Source organism: Pongo pygmaeus, chromosome 4 (genome assembly GCF_028885625.2).
Source record: "Pongo pygmaeus isolate AG05252 chromosome 4, NHGRI_mPonPyg2-v2.0_pri, whole genome shotgun sequence".
NCBI lineage: Eukaryota > Metazoa > Chordata > Mammalia > Primates > Hominidae > Pongo > Pongo pygmaeus.
The window spans coordinates 126,714,658-126,740,463 of NC_072377.2; the positions used below are offsets into that span (position 1 = coordinate 126,714,658).

At 40.7% G+C, this 25,806-nt stretch overlaps 1 protein-coding gene across 7 annotated transcripts in view; it reads left to right on the forward strand.

The window, feature by feature from the left end:
* The first annotated feature begins 638 nt into the window (after positions 1-638).
* Positions 639-25,806, forward strand: part of SNCAIP (synuclein alpha interacting protein) — a 152,242-nt gene continuing 127,074 nt past the window's right edge. For 2 of the 7 annotated variants that reach the window (XM_054489355.2, XM_063665169.1), the window contains exon 1: positions 1,023-1,446. The gene's annotated coding sequence lies outside the window, so the exon portion shown is untranslated. The other 5 variants (XM_063665164.1, XM_063665166.1, XM_063665168.1 and 2 more) reach the window with 5 other exon arrangements.

The window sequence follows — 25,806 nt, forward strand, 5'->3', positions numbered from 1 at the left end:
ACTACTCAGATAGTGCCGGGTGTCCTAGGATCTTGGCGCCGCTCTTGTCCTCTGGAACTGGCATGGGAATGAGGATGCCTCTAAACTGACCAAGACTTACTTCCTCATGCTTTTCTCTGGGGCAGCATCAGGCAAGCAGCCATACCCTGGAACAAGAGTGTGGTCCTCAATGGCTTTGCTGAGTGAACTTCTCCAAGTCGTCTCGCCTGGGAAAGAGATTTCTCAAAGACCACTTAAAGCTTTCCAGAGGGCAACAGCGAGACAGTCGTGAGCCAAGGTTACCATAAATGCTTCCACAACCCCTGACTTCATTTCGGAAATAAGGAAAGAAGTAGTCACCACTGCAGGCGTTGCTGACGCCTCATCCAGCAGGCTCCCACCCCCAATCCCTCAACAATTAAGAGACAATAAAAGTAAAGTTAATATTACTGTAGGGCCATTGGTACATTGAAACGTCGTTGAATTAAAAAGTCTTTATTTCAGCCCAACAGCTTCTCCATCCACCCACACTTGAGCACAGAACATTCCAGGCAGGCAGGCAAAGCCACCCTTGCCCTCCTCTCCTTGGCCACGTCCTCAGGGGTGGGCAAGCTTCGGGGGGAGGGGTGGGGGTGAAGACTCCGTGCCAACGCAAAACACTCTGCCAAAAGGCTTCTCAGACATGAGTTTCCCAGGGCCATGCCCACCTTCCGTTCCCCGCCTTCCCGAGTCTCTTCTCCCGGTTTATGCTGGAACCCTGGAATGGTCTGGGGACCAATGAGATGGCAGCGGTTAACGCTTGGATCACGGTGAGGGGGCGATTTCCAGGGGGAGAGGCCAAGAAGCAAGGAAGGAGGTGGGGGGCAGGAGGAGAAAAGTGGGAAGCGGGGACAAAAAGTAGGCGAGGAGGAGAGGAGAGCCCCAGTTGGGGAAAAGCAAGGCAGTTGAGGTAAAAAGAGCAAAAGGTAAAGAAAGAGCAGGTTCGTGGACAGGAGCCGGCGGGCAGGCCGGGGGATCCCTGGTGAGGAAGGCGCGAGGGAGGGGCGTGGGCTGAGCCCGGGGCGCCGCGGGGAGGGTGGCTGTCAGTCAGGCCGAGCGGGGCTCGCTGGCCGGGGGGCGGCTGCAGGGGCGCAGCTCAGCCTGAGGGCGCGGCGGCCCCGGCAGCCTCGGCCGTGGCAGTGGTGGCCGCGCCCCCGTCCCCGGCCGGGCGCCAGAGCCGCGTTCCGCGTCCCCCCGCCCCGGCTCCGGGCCGCGGCCGCCCAGGCTGCCCCCGCCCGCGCGCGCCCGTTGGGGGGCCCGGGGAGCGGCGCCCGCGGCCGGGCCGCATTGTGACGTAGCGGGGCCGCGGCAGCGCCTCCGCCGCCCGCCTGCTTCAACTGAGGCTGTTCTGCTCCCGCCGCTGCGGTCCGTCCGTCGGTCAGTCAGTCCCTTCGCGCTCCTGAGCCGCCGGCGCGCCGGGCGCCCCGGGTGAGTCCAGGTCCCAAGCGGACGCCGCGGGGAAGCGGGAGGCGGGGAACCGGCGGCTCAGCCTTTCCAAGTTTGCACCAGGCGACCCCGGCGGGTGTCGCCCCGTGCTCCCCAAGCCCCGGGCCCCCTTTGTGCCGCGAGTCTCGGCTGCTCCGGGCAGCAGAGGCGCCTCTGCAGAAAGGGTTTGGGGGGGAGGTCTCTATAGTAACAGTGGTGGCGGCAGCGGCTGCTTTACTGGGGAAAGGGGGAAACAACCCCCGCCTCGGTTTCCAAAGGATTGTTCTTTTCATTTGCCCGCCTCATGTGGTTCTTATTCTTGCTGTCACCCGAGATCTTATCGCAGGCAGGGATGGGCAGTTCCGCGGCTCGGAAGAGCTGAGATAAGGAGGGGCGAAGTAATAGTAATAGCGACAGTACTAACAACGGTAATAATAGCTGTAGAAGAGGGACGTCTGGTGTTGCTGCCGCCCCTCGCTCATCAGCACCAGCTCCCCGACTGCCCTGTCCAGCCCGGGCTCCGCCAGCCTCCCTCTAGTGCTGTCCTGCATCCCAGGCTGGTCCGCGTGGATTTCAGAGGGAATGTTTCTCTCTTGGCCTTGTCTCTTGGCGATGAGTTTCATCTGCAGGTGGTAAGTGGGGTGAACCCAATTTTAGCTATTGTCAAAGGCCACATTTTGTTTATTTCATTTTTACGAAAAGAAAAGAGGGAAAATTATGAGCCATTACTGGCAGCCATACAGTTTCCACAGGAAATACTAGCATTCTTTGAGGAACACGCTACTGCTTGCAGCGAAGAAAGTCTTAGGAAACAAAAAGGCAACAGCATTGTTGCTCATTTTCAATGGACCGCTAGGAGGGGGGAAACGTGTTGTTTTTTCCTGTGGGAACGTCGCTTTCCTTGGGAAAGTTAATTAAGGAAGCATTACTGTCGGTGCCCCTTTTCACTTGCTGAAGGCAGGATCGGATTCCTCTTGGCTGTTACTGACAAGTGCCCATCAAAGAGCCCGGAGGACGGGAGAACTGCTGCAGGACAGTCTCGCCACACACCACGTGCCGTGGAGCCTGGCCAGGGTGCAGTTTGCAAAATGAAATAAGGGCTGTCTGGGGAGGTTTATGAGGATTACATGTGTGCAGAGTATGTCAGTTCTCCAAGGTGTCACTCTAAACACGTAATTTTCAAGCACTACTTTAGTTGCTGAATCTGTAGGAAGGGAAAAACCTATTTTTCTTTTATGGAGCAGACATCCCAATTGGGAATGGGTTGAAATCTGTATTTCATTTGTACATATTGAAAATTTAAAAAGCAAAGAAAAAGGTGTAGGAAAGCAGTATACTAATGTGTACACATCTGGGAGAGAAAGTCTATTGACTGTTTCTGATGCATCTCAATGTTAAATTACATTCAGCATGGTTAGAGTACAAGGAGACAACTTTAAGGAGTCCTCAAGACTATTTGGAAGGTGCAGTATTTTGGTACTGATCGCGGAAGTCTCTCTGGAAAGGGAGTATTAACTGAGGATTACCCATAACTAAATATGTATGCATTAACAGGTCTGGAATCAGAAAGTAAAAGATGGTGCTTGTTTTAAGGATCTTTTGGACACCTCAGTTAGAAATAAAATATAGCATGGGATTTTGAAAAGAAGAGGTATAATTTTGAATATAAATTTCATTTTCTCCGTAGCAAGCATTTCATGAAGAAAAGTTACAGATAGTAGATTTGAAATGATGCTGCATTCATGAATTTGACGGTTACCATTTGTTGATATCCAAAAGGAAGTGACTAAACCAAATGCATTTCTCTGTCTACTCTGTCACAACTTTGCTAATTCCAGACAGTTGTTCTGGTGCAGGTGTACAGTGGAAATGCAAGCCAAGAAACTTTGTGCGTGCTATTGTTTTGGAAGAAATTGTAGCAGTACTTTACTGCTCTTAAGGGAAACCCACACAAACATCTAATACAAACAAATGATCTTTGATATTATCAGAAAAAGCCTGGAGCTGTTTTTCTTGCCAGATTTAAGGCATTTCTTGTCAAAAGAGGAACTCTCCCAAGGAGCAGGTGCATCATTATAGGAAACACAAGGGAATTTCTCTTTTAAATGCAAAATCTAATTGAATAGCAACAAGAGACTCAGTAACACTCTTAGAATAGGAGCTTTGTTTTTGGCAGTTTGTCAGGTTACAGTTGCAAACCACATAGGAGAAATATGTGTCTTGGGAGAAAAATGATATCCTGGTGAAAATCAAATAGTTGCTTCTGTGAAACTTTTACCCTTATATACTTATTTCCTTGTGCCCATTTGATTTATATGCAGATTCACTTGCAGCAAGTTATTTATGGAAAATAAATCAATAACTTGTTTGCTAGTATCATATGTACTATGCATGATTTTTCACTTTATAGATTAGGTAACTAGATTTTATATTTTATGGTTTGCATCTTATCGGTTTTTTACATTTTTGAAATTGATCAAAATATGTGTTAAAATAATTTTTAATTGATAAGACTGTTAGCTGAGCCCTGGGAAAGTACTAATTGATTCCTAAATAGTTATTGTGCATTTACTTTGTGCTTATTTGTAATATAGCAATTTAAAATGCATAGTCTTTTCACAAGGAACATTTTCATAGGAAATAGGACCCATGGAAAATTAAATGATACAAAACATCGAAGAACACATTTCATAATTGAGTGCGCCTAACATGCTAAATAGTAATTGAAAAGGAATTCTGAGGAGAGAGTGATCAAAGTAGCTTGAATGTTATATCAGTTATTCATTGCTGTATAACAAATCCCCACAAAATGCAGTTACTTAAAATTGCTACTATAGCTCATGATTTTGGTGGTCAGCAATTTGAGCTGGGCTCAGTGAGACGGTTCTTCTGCTATTCTTAGTTAGGTTCCCTCAGACATCTTCAGTCTGCTGGTGGTATAATTGTGAATGGCTTTACTTATGTGTCTGGCAGTTATCAGACTGTTGGCCAGGGTAACATATCAAGTGGCTGGGATGTACCTCCCATTCTCCAGCACACTCCCCTCAGCTTCTTTACATGGCAAATCAAACAGTGTTGTAAGAGCAGCAAAAGAACAACCTGCAATGCAAAAACAACTTTAAAGCCTCACCTTGAATCACATTAGCTACTCTCCCATTAGCCATATCAAGTCGGAAGGTTACCCCAGATTCAAGGGGTATAGAAAGAGTCCACTTATGCTGAGAAGGAGCTGCAAAAAATTAGAGCCAGTTTTTGTGATCTGCTACATTTTTGAGGATACTTGTGTCTAGCAGATGTTTTCTGCTGAAAATAATATGTTAGGAGAGCATATTGGAGCCTGCTTAGCAATAGCCCAGGATTTAGGTTAAGGAATTGTCCAGTAAATCATTGTCCTACAATTTTTTTCTATAAACCCCAGGTAGAGGAAGTATGACACAATGATAATAAAATTTTAGTCATATCCTTCTGACAGTGGTGTTGGGATGGTTTGGACACAGGAGGCTGGTGGCAGGGTGAGCTGAGCGTTGTTGAAAGTTGATGGTTTTGACAAAAATGGAGGCAGGAAAATTGGAAAGGGGTCGATCTGGGAGATCCCATATTAAGATGAGGTGACTGATTATAGGGGGTTAGTAAAAGCAAAAAGTCGAAATCATTCTGAGATTTAAAAAAACTTAAGTGACTGAAAGAATGATTGTGCTTTTGTAAGAAATAGAAAAATCAATAAGTGATTTATTTGGGGGGAGGAGAAAAATTCAGTTCCAGAAATGTTGATTAAAAGAGATAAATTGAATGTGAAAGTACTTTATAAGCTGCAGAGTAGGCTGTGAATGTTAGCTATTGTTTAGTGTTTAAATCACAGTGCACTATTGTATATAGTTAAGTTTCTTTATGTGTATATCAACAGAAAACAAAATACAACCTCAGGGATTCCCTAATATGTCAAAGGGAAGTCAGAACCACTACTCTCAGGATGGAAACAGAAATTACCTGGGGAGTAGAACTGATGTTCTTTCTCCAAGGCACAGCTGAAGGTCTGCCCTTAGAGTGCTCTTCCCTTAAACTAAGCATACCAGGCAAGAGAACACCTTTGACTTAATTTGAGTGGCATGCACACTCCTGAGCCAGTAGCACTGACTGACAGCCACACCAGGTCAGCACACAATGCAAAGTGGGTAGATTCACCCTTAAAGGACACTGGAGCACTGCTATCAGAAGTGGAGATGGAAATAGGGTGATAAGACCAACAAATGCTCACCACAGATGAACACTTGAAGATTTATTTCGGCCTAGCCATGGGGAAGCAAGAGGTAAGAAGGCAGGAGGTGACAACTTAGGCATATTTCCATAGAGTGTAGATGCATGAATAACAGTTGAACCCATGCTTGTGGTGGAATTTTCTTATGGAAAATAAAAGACGGTCTGGCACAATGCCTCATCCAGACTCCTTCATAAACGTTAATGGATGTTTTATTAGAAGGGAGAAGAATTCTAAACATGTTCTGTTCTGCCATTCACCTAAAAGCTCATGCAAGGTACTGTTTCATCAGCCTCATTTTATGGCCAGACTGAAATTCAGGTGGTGCCCTTACCACAAAGTGCAGCTGCTGGGCCAGATTGAAACACCTGGCCTCTCCAACTTCACACAATTAGTCTGAACAGCATACACAGCTGCTCTTTATGGAACGACCTTGGATGGACCAGCTCAAACCAAAGAATAGGTTTTTATCATTTTTATTGCACAAGTCTAAAACCCCTGAAGACACTCAATAAATGTTAATTGAACGAGTGGATGTGCCATTATCTCGTGCAGTAACGTTTTTTAAAACGATCTGGTCTGGCTTTTCATTATTAAGTGTAGAGTTTGCTATAAAGTCCCTAAGTGCCTTTTGTAGACTTAAATGTTTTAAGGTACTCTTGTCACAGTAATGTAGGTTTTTTAAATCCACCACTCATAAAAATAAACTATTTTTTCTTTATGGAGACACAGGTGTCTTTCATCCTTGTGTTTGTCAGGACACTTGGTTGCAAATCCCAGAAACCCAGTTTATATTTGCTCAAGTAGGAAAGGGCATATACTGGCTATTGTAAAGGAAAAGTTCAGAAAGAATCCAATTCTGATTTCCTCTTTTCTTCATGGTGGCAAAATTTTCATCTGCAGCTTTAGGCTTAACTCCTGAGAAAAAGAGAATTCAGGATTAACTTTAATTAGATCACATGCGTATGCTTGAACCAGACCCTATGGCCAGAGATTTGGACCATGCCACTTGACTCAGCTTTGATTATGAGCCCAGTCCTGGAGGCTTTTGGAAGGGGAGAGTGGTATGTGTGACGGCAGGTGGGAAGGAGTGTATGGGAGTGAAGGAAGTACATGGGAGACTAGTCAGCAAAACTCTTCTAAACCATATAACCTGAGAGCAGGGAAGGGGTAGTTTTTGAAAGGAAATATTGAAAAGAAGAGATAGGAGATGCTGTGCATGCAGAAACAGCAGATATCTGTTAAATACTATAACACCTGTTTTCCCTGACAGGCATATCATCCTCTCACTACATCCCCAAGCCAGAGACCTGGGAATGATCTCGATCTGACCTTCTCCCTTTCTTCCTCCACCTAATCAGTAACCAAGACCTCCTGCTCCACTTCCTTTCATGTTTCACTCTTCCCAAGTCACCTCTACAAATGCTGCCTTCAGTCTCTCAGCTTTCAATCCATCCTCCTCACCGCTGCCTGCTTGCTCTTTCTAAAGAATAGTTAAAATTGAATTATATAACTCCCTGCTAAGAACCATTCCAAACCTTGTCATAGTCCTGGAGAAAAGTACAAGCTCCTACCATGAATTCCAAGATTCTCTCTGAGGTGAGTCCTGCCTCCTCCTGTGGGTGCAGGGGATGGGTAGGTGCTGGTATGTTCAGCAACGCCTTCTTCTAGCTGCCCATATTATCCCCATGCTTAAATGCTTCATTGCATGTGCTTTTACATGGGCTGTTGTCTCTGTGGAATATTGTTTCTTTTTTCTCAAACTATGAACTATTAAATGTTTACTTATCCTTCCAAACTCATCTCAAGTGTTGCTTTTTCAAGAAGCCTCTGCTGAACATCCCCTCCCAGCCTCTCCCCACATCACACTTTATCCTGTGGTACGTATGGCCTTGGATATACATGTCTGTCTCCCTCTGTAGACTAAATGTCTTGAGAGCTGGACTTCCTTATCTTTGCACATCCTGTGCTCAGTACAGTGCCTTGCCCACCATGTATCTCAAAAATGTTTAAATAAATGAAAGAAAAGTGTGCGTTGAGTCATTCATCTTTCATTTTTTCAGGTGACTTTCTTTAGGTATATTCTATTTCCTTTAAATTGATTTTCACATTTGCCTCTTAGGATACTGGAACATGAAGACAGATTCTCTTTGAAGCTGCTGCTCAGACACTTTTTCAACAGTTTTCCCAATGGTTTATATACTTATTACTTGGTCACTAATAACAACCTTAAGGAGGAGGCTGGAAAATATCAGTAACCTAGAGTAAATCTCCAGGCTAAAATCTATGGGTCAGAGACCAGATAAGGTATCACTTTCCCCCTATCATCAGAGAGGATATTTAATAATTAATATTTACGAGGCATTCTGTTTTGAGTACTTACAAGACGCCTTACAATTACTTTCTTATTTAGTTCTCACAGCAGCCCTAGGAAGGAGGTGTCACTGTTATCATCTTTTTCTTTTTTTTTAACAGATGAGGAAACAAAGATTTATAGATTTGAAGCAGTTTGTCTGCCACTAAGCTCCTTCTTCTTGGCGACTGCCAAGCAGCCAGACACTCACCTGAGTTGTTGAGGAGTAGAATAAAGCTTTGATTGGGCTCTTCCCATTCATCTGTTATGTTTTTGTTGTTGTTGTTGTTCTTCTAAGATGAGTAACCATCATCTTGAGAATAAAACATTATAGCTGCCTTCTTTGGTCATCAATCCTATAAAAAAAAAAAAAACTATGGAAAAAAGATGTGTTTAAAGAGGTAAGGGCTCCAGTACTATTGTTGAAACTAAGATCAGTTTCTTACTTATAAATTCCAATCATCTTCCTGTGATACTGCTGCTGCCAGAAAATAAAAGCGTCTTATGGAAGGAAGTTGTACTGCTGCATATAAAATGCAGGCCTCTTGAGGAGGCACAGAAAAGCTTGGTTTTGAGAGTCATCCACAGAGCTATTCCATAGATAAATAGAAGGAGCTAAACACTTTGGAAGCCACAGAAGCTCAATAGTTCTTAAACTGTTTTCAGTCTGAGAGCCTTAAGAGCATCATATGAAAGCTATGGATTTTTTCCTTGAAGAGAAAAGATGTGCACACATACCTGGCTTTGTATTTAATTTTAGGGATTTCAAGGATACATTGAATCTCATATGTGGATTTCCTGCGACTCCTTGGACTCCAGGTTAAAAAATCTGTTTTAAAAGCTGATGCAGAAGGAAGATATTAGCCATTGTTGAATGTTTACTGTGTTTGACATGTAACCATTTATTCAGTGTTTACCGGATGCCAGCTCTTTTTGAAAGGTACATTATAGCTAAGCCATGCATTATGAGTCCAGTTTTAAGCCATGGAGGAGAACGAGGTTCAGAGAGGGACCTTAGAGTCTCCCACTGGGCAAGTACTGAGAATAGAACTAAACACAGAACCCAGGTTTGTATCACCACTACTTCATGCTGCTTCCGCACTCATTCATGCAACCAAGTGAAGCGTAAGACTTGTGCCACTGAAATTTGGATCCTCTGATGGTCCTGACTTCCCTCAGCCTTCAGCTTCTCTTGTTGAAAGTAAGTTAAGTGGCTGCTTCTGCCACAAGAGCTTCCTGGAATGTGTCCAGTGCAAGAGCAGTCGAGGGCTGGGAAGGTCTCAGCTCACTCTCCTCCTTCACCTGTGACAATGTTTTCATAGTAGGACAGATAACATCATTAGAGTGACAGCACTACTGGTTTGATCATCTCTAGGTAAGTTTCTACTTCTTACTCATTTCCGAGTACAGTTTGCACACTTGGAAACTTTAACTTAACAGATGCTCAACAGCAAAAATGACTGCAAATTCTCCATGTGACCCCTCTTCCACAGATATTTATTGAGGCCTGTATTCTGGGCTCTGTCCTCTAAGTTGCGGTCACAGCAGTGAGCAGACAGATGTGGGTCCTGAGCTCATGGTATTTATAGCTAGCTTATATCTAGCTAGGAAGGGGGCTAATAAATAATTGAAATAAAGTGTGGTAAGTTTTATGAAAAAGGAAGTATCAAGAATTTATTCTATTCAAGTTTCTTCGTTCTTTTCAGCTTAAAAACTCTGGTCACAAAACATTGTATGTTTCTCTAGCCCTTTCTTCCCCCAGGATGTTTAGAGTGCTTCAGGTTTCCGAAAACTTAGTTGACAGAGTCAGGGGGATATGCAGGCCAAGCAGTTAATCTCAGTCCCCCCTTTGCAGATGAGAAGGCAACAGTGACCAAATGACTTAACCACAGATGGGGTGAAGACAGGGGTAACTGGTTGGTCTGGTCCCCAGTAGAGCATTGCTCCCTATAAACCACAAGCTGCTTCTAATTTATTTGAGATGTTATCGTGGCCTTTATGTTCTGGTCTCTCTTGCTGCAAAGGAGTCCGGCAGGCAAGCACAACTCAGAAAGCAAATTCACCCTCTTTGTAGCCCTTGATGGGTCGGTCCCCCTGTTGTCTCTTTCTCATTCCATAGGCATTTCCCCCTCTCACCCTCTTGCCCTGAGACCGCCTCCCGAGGTTTTCTCCTGAAGCACCAACCTGCACTGGCAGATAGAAATGTAATAGGATCCATAAATGGGAGCCATGCAGGCAATTTCATATTTTATAGCAGGTGCGCTTAAAAAAGTAAAAGGGAACAGGTGACATCAATTTTAATAATATATCTTACCCAATATAGCCAAAATGGTAGCATTTCCATATGTAATCCATATAAAAAATCATTAACCAAGTACCTTACATTCTTTTTTTCCCATATTACATCTTTAAAATTTGGTGTATGTTTTTACTTACCTCAATTCAGAATGGCCACATTCCAATGTGGCCACAGGTGGCTGGTCACCCCTGCAGTGGACTACAGGCTTGGACTCTGAGGAGACCCTGGGATGCCTAAGACAGACTTAGCGACCACCTCCTCAGCCTCCCTCGACACTTAGCTCAGATCTTTACTGCTGCTCCAGTAGAAGGTTCACAAGGTTGTTTTCTCAAACCTGGGCTCTTGAGGGAAGGGAATATGTCTTTGTCATCTTTCTATCCCTCGTGTAGAGTGCAGTGTTTAGAAAGCCCACCGTTGGCAGTGGGTACATGGTGAATCATTAATGAACAAAGGAGGGATAACTGTAACCCCAGGAGTTGAAGGGCTTGGTATATGGAGGCTCACCTGTCCAACCCCTGCTCCCTGGCTCTGTTCCCCCATCTCAGGGGCTCTTGTTTCAATATCCCATCTTTGTCCAGTGCTGCAGAATCACATTGGAGTCAGATTGAATGGACATTAGGCATCTCTAGTCACACATCTAGGCTTCTAACCTAGAATTGTATTGAGACTGTATACACCTTGTTTAGTTTTTGTTTCACCTCTTTTAATATCAAATACTAGAAGAACTTATAAGCAGCCTAGTATGTGAAATCATAAGTCTTATTCAACAGCATGGAAAAAAAAAACAACAAAAAACAGGACAGACCAAACACAAAAACAAAAACTTGTCCAGTGAACAAGCCTCCTCTTGAGATTGCAAACAAGGCCAACTGACATATAGAACATTAAATATACAAGAGAAGAGTAGCCTGCATCAGGGAGCTGTTAGAGTCATCACGATGAACTTTCTGTTTCCAGTGGTTTTAGAGTCATCACTACTCCCTCTGAGAGAACTGGAGATTTATATCCTATGTCAATTTGCCTTTGCACATGCAGTATTTAAATTTTGGAAGTGCTTCTAACCAACTAATGTGCATGTTAGCTTATCTACTTTACCCCCAAAGATAAGTGTCACTTAAAATAATTCATATAACCCAATCTAAAAGATTGGTACTTCCATAAAACCATACTAACCACATATTCAAATAAATTCAAAGTTTGAAAATGGAGGGAAATATGTTTGATCTATTAAGTCATATAAACATTTTTAAAAGGGATTTTTATCTCAGAAAACAGCACGGTTACCTCAGGCCCACTTAAAGAGTACATTGGACTGGAAAGTTGAATAAGGTCTAACCTCAGGTTTTACCATTGATTACCAGTTTCAACCTGGAGAGCTCATTGACCTGCTTTGAGTTTTTGTTTCTGAATGCATACAGGAAAAATAAATCCTGCTGTCACACACTATGTTTTAGGAGGATGAATGAAGTCTAGAAAATGTTTTAAACAATTCCTCGAAAAAGATATTTGGAACAGTTTGAGGGTGAGGTAGCTTGCCAATATTTCCGCAAAGTAAAATCTTAAAAATAATAGCATACATTCTATAGCAGATAACTAAACATTAGCCATGTTTAAGTAATTTGATGATCTTGTCTTTAGTAAGACAAGGACACTTCAAAATAGAGTTTTGCATCTGTTGGCTACAGTTTTGGGAATGCTGCTTTCATTTGGGATTCTTAAAAAAGAATTCGTGCCTCTTTGCAACTAAAATATATTTCTTCAAAGATGACGGCTCTGGTGTTCTGTGTTGGTGTAATTGAAAACCTATAAAAAGGCTGAGAGCTACTTTTGAATTGGCTCAGTGAACTTGGACTGGATTTGTCGAAGTGGTGAAAGGTTTAAAAGAATTTTCATAAATGAGGTCTCCAAGCTGTGTTTTAACCATAGAATTCCAATGAACTCCAAGGCCCATGAACTTGGGCAACAGCGCCTCAGAGAAGAGCAGTCATATCAAGATGAAAATAAGTGATTCATTTTCATTCCCCACGTTCTGCAGACATAAGCACACTTAGCCACTGATAATCATAATTTAGCAGTACTGTTGTGCACTAAAAATACAATTTAAAAGTCTAATCTTTAATTAAGTTGAGTACTCACAGATTAACGTGGTTACAAATCTTGGGCACTGGATATAGTACAGTGTTTACTCCTGTTGCTAGGAAATACAGCAGAGCTATTTGAAAGTTACAGATTGATTTGGTGAGAAGGATGTGAGCCTCTCCCAGCAACAGACTTGCTCATTGCTTCTCTCTTATGTAATGTATGTAAATGCATTTCATGCAGTGGAAGTCCTGTGCATTCAAAGCTTTTGTTGCCAATGGAAGCACAGGTGTGTGCACGTAAGTCAACGTTCAGAGGATATTTGAAAAAGTGGTCTTACCTAGAACTCCTGGATAAAATAAGCATCACGAAGTGTGAGTATTTGAGTTTTCAGTGAAATGAAGTTTTCTATTTGTTAGAGTTACCAAGAAAATAGAGAGTTCTTTAAAATCTAATTGTCATGAGGCTAATTGATGGCTTTGCACTCCTGCCATTAGTGGGAAGCTGTCAAATTAGTACAGAAATTCGATCCAGGTTGATGGTTTTCCAAAATTATTAAAATGTGCATGTAGGAAACCAACTCTGCTTTACTTTTCTTTCTCCTCCCCCCTCCAATCCCCTCCCTGCTTTGGCAAACCTTGTTGCATGACACATCATACAACAGTTATTAAAAATACAAAGATGATTCTTACACAGCATGAAAGGGAGTAGCTACATGTCAGTTCACTTGCCTTGTCCCTGAAAAAGATGAAAGATTGCTGTGTGCTATTTCAGTCAGGACCCGGTGTGAAAGAGTGGCCTCCCCAAGCTCAAAAACAGGACTAAGAAAAAATCCACAGGGAAAAATTTCTATTTCATCTATTTGAGGCAGGCCCTTGCACAAAGGGACTGGTATTTCAAAGCAGGGTCCTTCCTAAGAGATGGAAAAAATAGCGGAATACTTAATTGTCTCAAGGAACAAAATCAGGAGTAGGATGACTTGTGCTTATTGTGAAATTATATCCTACATCCAAGCTTAGAACAACCTGGATAGAATTAGGGAAGGGTCCTGCTGGGGACCAGGATCACCACTCTACTCCAGCATGCGTGCTCATGACCTCTCAGTAATTAACACACTTTTTCTCGCCCTGTGGCTAATTATTGACTAATTCCTGTAGAAAGCCAGTTGTTGATTTTGGTATGAATTGTTTTCTCAATGTATACGAGTATCTATCACGGTGTCTGGTATGTATTGTATGATCAATATATGTCTGTGGAATAAATGAATCCTTCAACATGTCTAACAAGTAAATGTGTTCCTAATATAAGCTTTAAGGCTTATTCCATTGCAGCTAATAGAGGTTAGGGGCTTGTTTCACAAAAGATATCGTGTTACCTGTTATTTACACTCAGAACATCCATCTGAGGCACGGTGCTGTCAAACAAGTAGGCAAAATGCCATGTGATGGAAGGTTTCACTGCTTAGCCACTAGTAGTAATTGGTGATGGAATTGTAAGATGTTTAAGACCTGCCGTTACAGAACATTTGATTCTAGAAGGGAATTTGTAGCTTTGACAATAATGAGATGGAAAAGTAAGATAAAACTGGCACATGGATTACAAGTTTCTTAAGGGTATTCTAGTCATTCCCCCTATCTCCCAAAACACCTGCAGCATAGAAATGACATGGGATCGAGGTGGTGGAAAGGAGGCAGAATAATGTAATAACTGATCATGAGCATGGGCTTGAACCTCAGAGCAAGGCCTGGCTCAGCGGCTTACTCTGTGTGATTTGGAACAGCTTATTGAACCCCTCAGTATTTTGATATGGTTTCTTCCCTTCTTTTTTTTAATCAACAAATATCTATTGATTATCTCATTTATTCAAGGCAAGTTTGAGACACTTGGGATAAAATAAGAATAGTGGATATCAGATCCATTATCCCTTTCTCCACCTGCTCTGTGTGATAAGATGGCTGGCCAGCCTTATGGAATCCAATCAGCAGGCTCCCTTGTTCTCTGGCTTCCAGTTGGGTTTGGCCAGTGGGGTGGATCAGCAAAAGATGAACAAACAGGTAGGGAGGGAGAGGTTTGGGTATTTTATTCCCTGGGCTCCCACCTTACCAGATCACCTCTCCCTACTGCAAGGCACATGTGCTTACAGGCAGCTGTCTCCCTACGGCTGTTCCCTGGGTCCTAGTAACTGTGCCCTCCCCAAGCAACTTCAAGCTGATAACTGCTCCCTTTTAGTCTTACTAGCTCAGGGTACTACATCATTGCTTGTAGTTTCTCTAAACCTTGGCCACAGCTTTGCAAATGCCCTTTTTACTAAACAACTCTCAAATTGCATTTCAGTATGCCATCTATTTTCTTTGGAGAACCTGACTGACACAGTGATTACCCATCTCAGAGGACACTATAAGAATGGCATGATTTATCAGTAATTTAGTATAACTATTAGCTCTTACTATGCATTCAACAGAGGATTATTGTCATCATTAGGTTTTTTATTTTTTTACAAAATATTGTTCTCAATATTTTTGCATTCTTTAATTTTTTAAGTGAGAAGAAGTCTATTACCTTGCAAGTGTTAAAGATGGGGAAAAATGAAACAAAGGTCAAGGGCTAAGGTCACACAGTGCTTCAGTGGCAGAACTAAAAAGTGAAGTGAGGGTTTCCTACCTTGTTTCTTTGCACAGCGTACATGGTTACAACATGTCTGGAAGAGAAAGTTGCAACTTCAAAGTTGAGTAAATTAAAACATAACCTAATTGGGATAATTGGGTATGCTGAAACTAATAAACTCTATTTGTGACCACTGAATAATAATTGGGGTGAAATATTGACGGCTCAGCATCTTCAACTTAATTACTGTAAGGGCTGAGGCTAAGCATTTTCACATTTATATCCTCCTGGTAGTTTCAAGACAGATGATCCTTAGGAATGAATTTCTGGTAGGCTCTTGAGGGTAGATCTGTTTATAAGCAACACTGAATAGGAGACCAGCATTCTAATGCTTGTGTAGTAGGTTTTTCTACTCATACACATTTGTCTGACTTGTGTCTTAGAGCTCTCATTCATAAGCCACATAAAGTAGGTCACTCTGTGATATTTAGAGTCATCTCATCTATAACTTATAGTACACTCATTAACCTGTTTTTCAAGAATGAAAACCAACATATTCCCTAAAGAAGTAGTGGTTGTCTTGAAAAACAAAACATACTACTACAACTTCTTTCCATTTGATAATAAATTTGTCATAGTTATTGAAATTTCAAACCTCGTGAGTGTATCTTTCACTGCCTTGGAAAAATTGTCCAAGTATTCTCTTATAGAATAGAGAGAAAGGGAACTTCAGAAATGTCTCCTTTTTTTTTTTTTTTTTTTTTTTTTTTACAATTAAGTAGAGTCAAGGGAGGAATAGCAATTTCCAAAGTCTTTTGATGTCAGCCCAAATAAGGATTTATAGATTGTCCCTTCTGTGTAAGCAGATGAGTAGACAAAAACAAATATCTTGTTGCCAGAAGAGCTCATGCTTCTAGAAGGAATTATTTTCATTTAAACATTTGGGTCTCCCTCTCACTTTTATAAACATCTTATTTAAGGTCAACTCCAGGTGGAAGTCCTGCCTTCTGTCTTTACAAAGAAAATGCTTTCATAGAGTGGACACTTAACATATATAAACTTTCTCAACTATGTATGTATGTATGTATGTATTATGTATGTATGTATGTATTATGTATGTATGTATGTATTGCCTTTGAATTATCCTTTCTGGAGGAGATACTAGATCAAAGTACCGTAATGATCTCCCAGTTGATCCAAGTGAAATCTCCTTTTGTTTGTTCCAGACCTCTACTTCTGTTTAGATTTCATTTCTTTTTATTTTTTGCCTCAAGTGAAATAAAGTCCAGTTTTTACTGAGAAGAACTAGTGTATTCATAGTCATTACTATTCTAAATGATTTCGCTGTTTTCACCACATCAGTTGTGTTGACATGAGTACCAGTAATGTGGTAATAAAGTTCTTAATTGATCATACTGGAAATATCACATTATACCCAAGAACCTTCCTTGGCTGCTTGCCAAACAGAAGTAGGCATAGGTTCTTTAGAGTAATTGATGATGTTTGCAGATGGAGGACACATTATTTCAGGCAGTCATTCTATAAATATGCTCTGGTACTGTATGGTTTGGCTCTGTGTCCCCACCCAAATCTCATCTTGAATTGTAATCCCTACATGTCAAGGGAGGGACCTGGTAGGAGGTGACTGGATCATAGGGGCAGTATCCCCCATGTTGTTCTCATAATAGTGAGGGAGTCCACACGAGATCTGGTGGTTTAAAAGTGGCAGTTGCCCCTGAGCTCTTTCTCTCTCCTGTCACCCTGTGAAGAAGGTACTTGCTTCCCTTTTGCCTTCCACCATGATTATAAGTTTCCTGAGGCCTTCCCAGTCATGTGGAACTGTGAGTCAATTAAACCTCTTCCCTTTATAAGGTACCCAGTCTCAGGTAGTACTTACAGCAGTGTGAAAACGGACTTATATAGGTACATTTCTTTGTGTGTATGCAGTCTTTTTCTTCTAGGAAATTTCTGTCTGGTGGAGAAGAAACATTTGTATATCAGTAGTAGAGGCATGTGCCAAGTGCTATAGTCAGAAGGAGAGAGGGAACTATGATCTCCATGTGGAATGGGGAGGAAGATGGTTAGATTTTCAAAGGCATCACAGGAAAAGTCTCATGTGATTTAGAGTTAAAGGCCAAGTGGGTATTCACTAGGCAGAAAATTTAGGGGACAGTGTTGGGATTAGACAGAACTTGGGAAACTAGATATAAGTATTTTGATGTGACTTCACAGTAAGACGTGTGGTACAGAGTATCAGAAGATAATGTTAAAAGGATAGTTCGAGCCAAGTCTTGATCTGTTTCCCATTGCAGTAAGAGAAAGCTTATATATCTTTTTCAATGAATGTGATTAATAAATAATCCTACATAGATTATGTCACTCATTCTCAAGGTTTATACTATCACCTGTGTTGGTGACTTCCAAATTTGTATTTCTAGTCCTGGGCTAGAGATCCTCTTTGTCTTCTGGCCATCAGCATTTTGATGTTTATCAGCTCTTGCAAAGTCTGCACCGCACAGTAAACTCATTACCTTCCCTTCAAAAATCTTTGCTCTGTCCAAATTTCCCAGTTTGGTGAATAGCCCCAGCTTTCAAAAAATTATCCATAAATACTCCCTTCTCTTGAACCCTCTCAATATTTTCCAATATCTAAACACTCAACAATTCTTGGCTTACTTATTTGTTAAATTGTTCTGAATATTATTGTCTCCTTTCCATCCCTATTTCTAGTAGTATCTTTTTTTTTTGGATTGTCATTATTTTCTCTTTCAATTACTGCAGCAACATCTTAACTGAATTCTACACCTTTCTGATCAGTTCTTGCACCGTTAACACATTGATCTTTCTCAAATTGATCACATCAGTGATTTTGCTAGTAAATTTCTAGTAAGTCCTCACTTGCTTTAGTATAAAATCCTAAAACACTTAGCATGACATTTAAGCCCTTATGATTTGAGCCTTGCCCACTTGTCCAGCTTCATGGGACCCATGGCCAGTCCCTTACCCTTTTCTAGCCTTATTGAATAACTTTAAGATTCCTAAAATTTCCAAAGTTTGTTAGTCTTCTGGGTATTTTCCTGTTCCTGTTCCTGTTGCCATGCTTCTTACCCTGTCAACTCATTTCTCTTAACCTCTGCCCCTACTCAAGTTGGGGTAAAGTGTTTCCACAATTGTATGGTGATAAATTTTCTACTCTTCTCTGTCTCAACTAGACTGCAGGCTCCTCAATGCCAGGCACCATGTTTCATTCATGTCTGCCACATTTTCTATGCTTGCTTCATGTCTGGCACAGAATTATAGCAAAAATAATAGTGTTTGCTAAGCACTTATTATACACCAGACAAGGTGCTAATTTATTTACATACATTATTTCCTTTAAAGGAGAAGAAATCAATCTATGCTTTGGAGAGGTAATGTGGCAAAAAAAAAAAAAAAAAGATTTGAGTACAACATTTATTACAGGGAGTTCAATCAGGATTATTTCAGGAAAACAAATGAGAATTTAAAAGAGGTTAATTATTCATAATACTCCCTTTCTTGAACCTCCCGGTATCTCCCAATATTGAAACACTCAAAAAGTCTTGCCTTATTTAGTTGTTAAATTGTTCTCAACTTTATTGTCTCCTTTCCATCCCCATTTCCAGTAGGGTAGGGGAAATAGAAATCAAGTGAAGAAAATGTATTATAGTAATTCATAAAGGTATTGAATGGATAGATAGATAAATGAAAAGACAGCCCAGCATGTGTTTGTTAGAACTCACTGAGGAACTTACTTTAACTTACAAATCTGAATAACTTTGGTGCAAAAAACTTAATAAGATTAGAGGAGCAGAAACAGCTTATGTGTCCAAAAGCAGATATATCACGAGAGAGTAAAATAACATGGCTTTTAAAAATAGATATTTAAAATTATAAAGGTACATACAAATTATTAAGTTAGATTCAAAAGCAGTTTTCAAGTAAATATGGAAATATGTATTTTAGAATTCCTCTCATCAAAATAGAACTTCAAGTGGAGTCATCATAAGCTTAGGAGTTGTCAATGGAGAATAACGGTTAAAAGTGTGGACCCTGGGATTAGAGCACCTGATTTGAATTCTAGCTCTGTCATTTGCTAGCTATAAGATGGGGGCAAATTGCTTAACCTCCAAAATGGAGATGCCTTCTTTGTTTTAACGATTAAATGAAAAAAGAAAAGCATGTGCCACTATAACAGTGTGGGATATAGCAAGCACTCAATGAAGTATGGGCTTATCTCCGTGTACAACTTCATTTCTTAGCAATAGTGAGAAAGTGAGCAGTTACGGCATTTGTACTTCAACTTATATTTTCACCTGGCTTTCAGGTCTTGTAGATGTGTTATAACAGAAAATTTGCCTAGTTTTATATGAAAAATACAATTTTGCATACTAAAATTTACTTAAAGGAACTTTGTGTTGTTAGGGTACAGTCTAAGTGCCTTTGGTTTTCCCATACGATTCATGAAAAAATTTACTGAGATGAACAAATGTTGGTAGTAAGCCATCATTTAATTCAGCAGTCCCTAACCTTTTTGGCACCAGGGACTGCTCTCATGGAAGACAATTTTTCCATAGTTGGGGGAGGGGATAGTTTCAGGATGATTCAAGAGCATTACATTTATTGTACACTTTATTTCTATTATTATTACATTGTAATATATAATGAAATAATTGTACAACTCATCATAATGTAGAGCCAGTGGAAGCCCTGAGATTGTTTTCCTGCAACTAGATGGTCCCATCGGTGGTGGTTGTGGGGGGGTTGATGGGAGACACTGACAGATCATCAGACATTAGAGTCTCATAAGGAGCGCACAACCTAGATCCCTCATATGTGCAGTTTGCAATAGGGTTCTTGCTCCTATGAGAATCTAATGCCACTGCTGATCTGATGGGAGGTGGCGCTCAGGCAGTAATGCCAGCAGTGGGGAACAGGTGTAAACACAGAGGAAGCTTTGCTTGCTCACTGCTGTTCACCTTCTCCTGTGCAGCCTGGTTCCTAACAGGACTCAAACTGATATCAGTCCATGGCCCAGGGATTGGGGACGCCTGATATGATGCACACAATTTATTAAAAATATGGTCCCTAGTTAATTCCTGTGTGATGTGAAATCTCAAGTTCATTGGATTTTAAATGTTCATTAAGCAGTCCCTTTTGCTATTCACTATTTTAGCTACTTAGTCAAGCACCTTAACAGAAAGACTCCTTAAAAATACACTGTTTCCCAGAAGTTCAGAAGATATAATTAGTCTCTACATATTTTCAAGGTACAAATATTGTGTCCTTATGGAGAATTACTTAAGAAATAAAAAAATATATATTCACTGATTTAATGACCATCCTAGCTTTTTCAGGCTACTATAACAAAATACCATAATCTGTGTAGCTTGTAAATAACAGAAAATTATTTCTCATATTTGTTAGAGGCTAGGAAGTCCAAGATCAAGGCACCAGCAGATCTCATGTCAGGTGAGGGCCCACTTTCTAGTTCGTAGCTGCTGCCTTCTTCTGTGTCCTCACATGGTGGAAGGGGCAAGCCAGACTCAGCACATTTAATGTCTCCACTTAATCCCATATCATTCTCTGTAACTTCACTTTGCATTATTTTTTCATCATAGTACTTACCCTAACTTAACATGTCATGTTTATTTGTTTGCCTATTGTCAATCTCCCCCACCAGAATATTAGACGGTACATGCAAGATTTTCTTTTTGATTACTGATATATTCATCAAACCTAGCACAGTGCCTGGCCCATAGCAGAAATTCAGTAAATATTTGTTGAATGAGTAAGTGTACAGACACAAGCCTGCACTTAGTAAACAATCCTAAATAGGGAGTGCTGCCACATGAATGTGTTTTTTTGTAAACAATGTTGGCTGATTAGAATGTGATACTTGTTGACTGAAAACACATAAAAAACTTGAAAGATGCAAAGATGCATCAATAGGAAAATTTTAAATCATTCTCCAACTCCAGACAATGATTTAACATTTTGGTGTGTTTTCTTTCTTTATGTATTTGATATCATAATGATGTGTCATCCTGGATATATTATTTTGTATCTTGCGTTTTCCCACTTAACAGTCAACCATCAGCATCTTTTTATATTTTTACAAAAATTTTTATAAAGACTTCTATTTACACATGGTGGAGTAAAGGTACATTTCTCCTCATCTCACTAAATAACAGAAATGAGGGGGAAAGAGAAGAAAATCCATGTGTAATGAAACAAGTCACTGGCAACAGCCCCAGAGCATATACCTTGAAGCATACCTGGCAAATCTGTAATGTTTGGATACAGGTGAAGGAGGGCATAAGATTATACTTATTTCCATGGACTTAGAGCAAAACATAATTTCCCTCGAATTAAGAGTACTGCCATAAAAGACGTCTCCAGTGTTCCCTGAATTATATGACAAGACCTAGAGCTGTAGCTACGCTGCAGGAGAAGTTACGAGTGACTCTGCAAACATCCAAGTATCACCACTGAAAGGCAGACAGTGGCACTGGAAGGAAAACCATTCTGATGCCATTTTAATTTTCCTTTCCCTAGCCTGCTGGCTGAGGGAGCTTGGTAAAAGTGAAGTGGGGAAAGGAGGGAGAGCAGGCAGCAATTGTGCTTAAGGGCTTTGCTGTGAGGCACATTAGAGCAAGCAATGGGAGAAGCAGGGGGCAGAAAAGAAAGACTTTCTGAAAGAGCTGGCCAGGCTTTTAGGAAAATGCATTACTTTATTTCAGACTCTGAGAACACACTAAGACGCTAAATAGTATTTGGTGGACTGAAAGGGTAAATACTTTCTTCCAAAGCTATTTGGTTGAGAGACATGGCCACTATGGAGAAAATAAGCCATTAAAATCAGAAATAAGAATGAAATAGCTGAGCTTGTACAAACTTTGTGTAGTTTACAGAAAGAGGTTAACACAAAGATAGAAGCCATAAATCAAAGATTAAGCAACATGGCACAAAAGGGCATGTGTTTCTGTAATTGTAAAATGAGCTTCCCAGCAAAAGGTGAAGCTGAGCTTTTCAAATTGCTGGAATGTCACTGCTTATTTATGAGCAAAGATAAAACTCATTTTTAGATAAATGACTAGATTGAAATACCATAATGTGTACCATTCAAGTGCTGTTATGGTTAAAAAATGTGACTATAAAAATGTCACATTATTACGGATCCTATTTGTTGTTTAGGCATTTTCCAAGTCGTATCTCAGTTTATTGACTTCTGCTAGGTTTTACTACTGCCTGCCTTGCATAGCCAATGCACAGTAGCTATTGCAAAAGCAAGATCTAGTCCTTTGTACCTCACACAGCTCTGAAGAATCTCAGGAACTCTTTAAACCAGAGCTGATATTGTTGCTTAATGCCATTAGATGAAATAAGAATGAAGGCACTTTGTTGGCGGAGACCATATCTCATTTACAGAAAAGCAGTGGTCTCTTTCAAATTCAAATTCATATCTAATTTGAAACTACATCTTATATTCTGATTGTTCTACCATTTCCCTTGAGCGCTTAAGCAATCATGGTATCTCTCTGCCAAATTAAGTCAAGACAGAGCTTACTATATGACCTATTAAAGAATCAGCACCAGGCTGCGTAACAGCAGTAGTCCTGAGCAGGGGGTGGTTGTGTGCCTTAAAGATTATTAATTGCAATAGACTACCCATGCTAGTAAATTACCTTTTAGGTGTTAACATGGTAAGGCCACAGTGGGCTGAATTGTTTGCAGATAGACGACAATAAGAAGCCAGAAATTGTGGGGAAATGGAATATATACTGTGGTAAAGATGGGGGAGATGGAGGCTACAAGAAAGAAGAGATCAGCATGGAAGACTGAGTTTTGTGAAGAGGAGAGAGGTGAATCAAGAGGACGAGTCAAACAACAACATGAGAGGATGGTACGGCAGGCTTCAGTTCTCCAAAGAGGTTATAAGAAGAGGAACTCAAAGAAATGAAAATGGAATGGCAAACTAATAAAAACTAGCACTTACATAGCATATACCAGGTGTGGGCATTGTTCTAAATGCTTTATTTATGTAATTAATGTAAACAATAACCCTGTGAGGTCAGAATGATTTCACATCTCTACCATACAGATGAAGAAAAAAAAAATGAAACAAGTTTTCAAATGACTTGCCCAAGTCACGCAGCCAGCAAGAGGCCCGGCTGAGATCTGAACCCTGGGAACCTCAGATTCAAGTTCATACTTAGAGGCTTATACCATATCGCCTCTCTCAGATGTGGGTGACAATAAAATAGATGTTTTTTCAGAGTTTAACTTTTCATTATATGAAAAAATGAGCTGGCAGTCCAGCTGACCTATGTTTAAGGTCAACTGTTGACTAATTCATACTCAAGAGAGTTACAGCAGAGAGGTGACATGTTGTGCGGCTAGCACAGGTTCTTGTCAGTGGACGTCAGGTGGTAACGTTGAGGGAAGGAAAACAGGGTGGATTAGAGAAAGCATTTTAACAGCAAAGCCTAGACTGGGAACTGTGGATTTATATTAGGAGAAATTTTTTTTGAAGATCATTGTGCAATTGAAAAATATCTTATTAGAAAATGTGCTAATTTTTTGCAACTTTGCAGTAGACCTAAGCTAAATAGAATGTAAATATTTCATTGTCACCATTATACATATGAATAAACCACTGATTTTGGATAAGTGTCCAGTAATTTGTATATTATTCCTTCAATCTGGGCCTCTTGGGCAAAAGTTATATTGACTAAGTCTGTAGATTTGCCCGGGAGATATTCTAAAATGCAAGTGACAAATCACCTTTACTTTCAATAACTAACACAGTTGAAAGGGTGGGAGGAAGGCTTACAGGCAACTTAAATACACATTTTTAAGGATTTTTTTCCTCTTCTTTTGAGGACTAAAATACCTTATTTTAAAGAAAAATAAAATCTGACATTTTAGCATTTATCTTTGGTGGAAATTGTTGTTAGGAGGAAAAACAGTTTTATAGAGAAGTTTGAGATGAACAATTGCCAAGGACTCGAAAGATAGGCTTTTTGTGTGTGTGACATATCTAAGGACTTGTCTTGACAGTGTCAAAATAACAGTTCAATTCTGTTAACCAGTTGATTCACAAATAAGTCAAAACAATCATTGGGCTAAATTAAACTGCTTTTATTTTTTTCTCAACTTTCTTAATCAAAAGTATATATTTGTAGTTGTACAGCAAGCAGATACACCAGCTCTTTTGAAAAGTAAAAGGTGTTCCAGTTATGACAGTAAAGGGAGCCTGACTGCCATAACTTTTAAAGCACACCAAAGTTTGGCAGAGGGTTTCTCTGCACTTTAACTGTTGTACATCAGGTTCTCCAGGAAACAGAATCTGTGCAGGAAGCTTAGTAGGGACTGCTGTTGGATTCAACACCTGTGGAAGGAAGGGAAGGAGTCAGAGAGGGCAAAAGGAGAAGTTGGGCTCTGACATAGTCTCACTTAAAGCCCCAGCCAACCCATGGAGAACTCTGAAGCTAGAAGGGCTCTTTGGCATTGTACTGAGTTGGAGCAAGGGCACCTGGCCTGTGTAACTCCATGCCATCCAGTTACTGAATGAATACAGGCTGCCCCAGGAAGGTGGCTCTTTCTAGCCCAGGGCAATTCCTATAGAAAGCTGAAAGCCGAGGGCCATCAGGCAACATCTTTCTCAGGAGCTGGGCGAATATGTCCTTAAGTCCTGAAAACGAATCTGGCAATTCATGACAATGCCCTTTCTAGTAGCTGACTGAAATATTTTGAAATTTTAAGACAGAAAAGGAAATAATCAAGAATAATATCTGCATTTTATTATTAAGACTTATATAGTGTTATCACAGAGGGAGGCCTTCTTCTACAGACAATATAAGACCAAAAGAAATTATTTAAATAAGCCTATTTTGCATAGAAGTAATATATTTAGCCAATACTGGTTATCGAGAGAGAGAGTGTAATAGATACACAGAATGAGACACTTTCAGTCTTATGTACTGTATTACGACCATAAAATATTTCTGTCGTTTAATGTTTGCAGCTTTCTTGTATGGAAGGTACTATTGTCCAATTCTGCTAATAAATAGAATCAGAGGGGCTAGGGGACTTGTCCAAGATCATACAGCTGGTTACTGGTGTAGTCATGACTCTAACCTACATCTGCCCATATTAAAGCTCTTCTTCTTCTTGTTCCTGTCCTTCATTGTTCTAGTCCCTGGACCATGGAGGTTTTCTATTTCAGTAAATAACTTTTTGTCCTCCCAGACCTCAGAAATTTGTCCTTTAAGCTAAGTGTTTATCTCCTTTGGCCCTTGTCACAGCCTTGGCTGGTAAAAAGGCAAGGTGTTTTTTCATTGTTGTTGTTTCTGAGACAGGGTCTTGCTCTGTCACCCAGACTGGAGTGCCATGGTGCAGTTATGGCTCTCTACAGCCTCAAATTTCTAGGCTTCAGTGATCCTTCCGCCTCAGCCTCCCAAGCAACTAGGACCCCAGGTGCACGCCACAACACCCAGATGATTTTTTTGTATTTTTTGCAGAGACAGGGTTTCACCATGTTGCCCAGGCTGGTCTTGAACTCCTGGGCTCAAGCAGTCTGCCCATCTCAGCCTCCCAAAGTGCTGGGATTACAGGTGTGAGCCACCACACTGGCCAAGGCAAGTATTTTTATCTGCACTTTAGCAGGAATGTAGTGCTGATGACAGTGGCCTAGCATCTTATGGAAACAGGACTATTCCAGGATGGTTTCTGCCCTGTACTTCTGCCCCC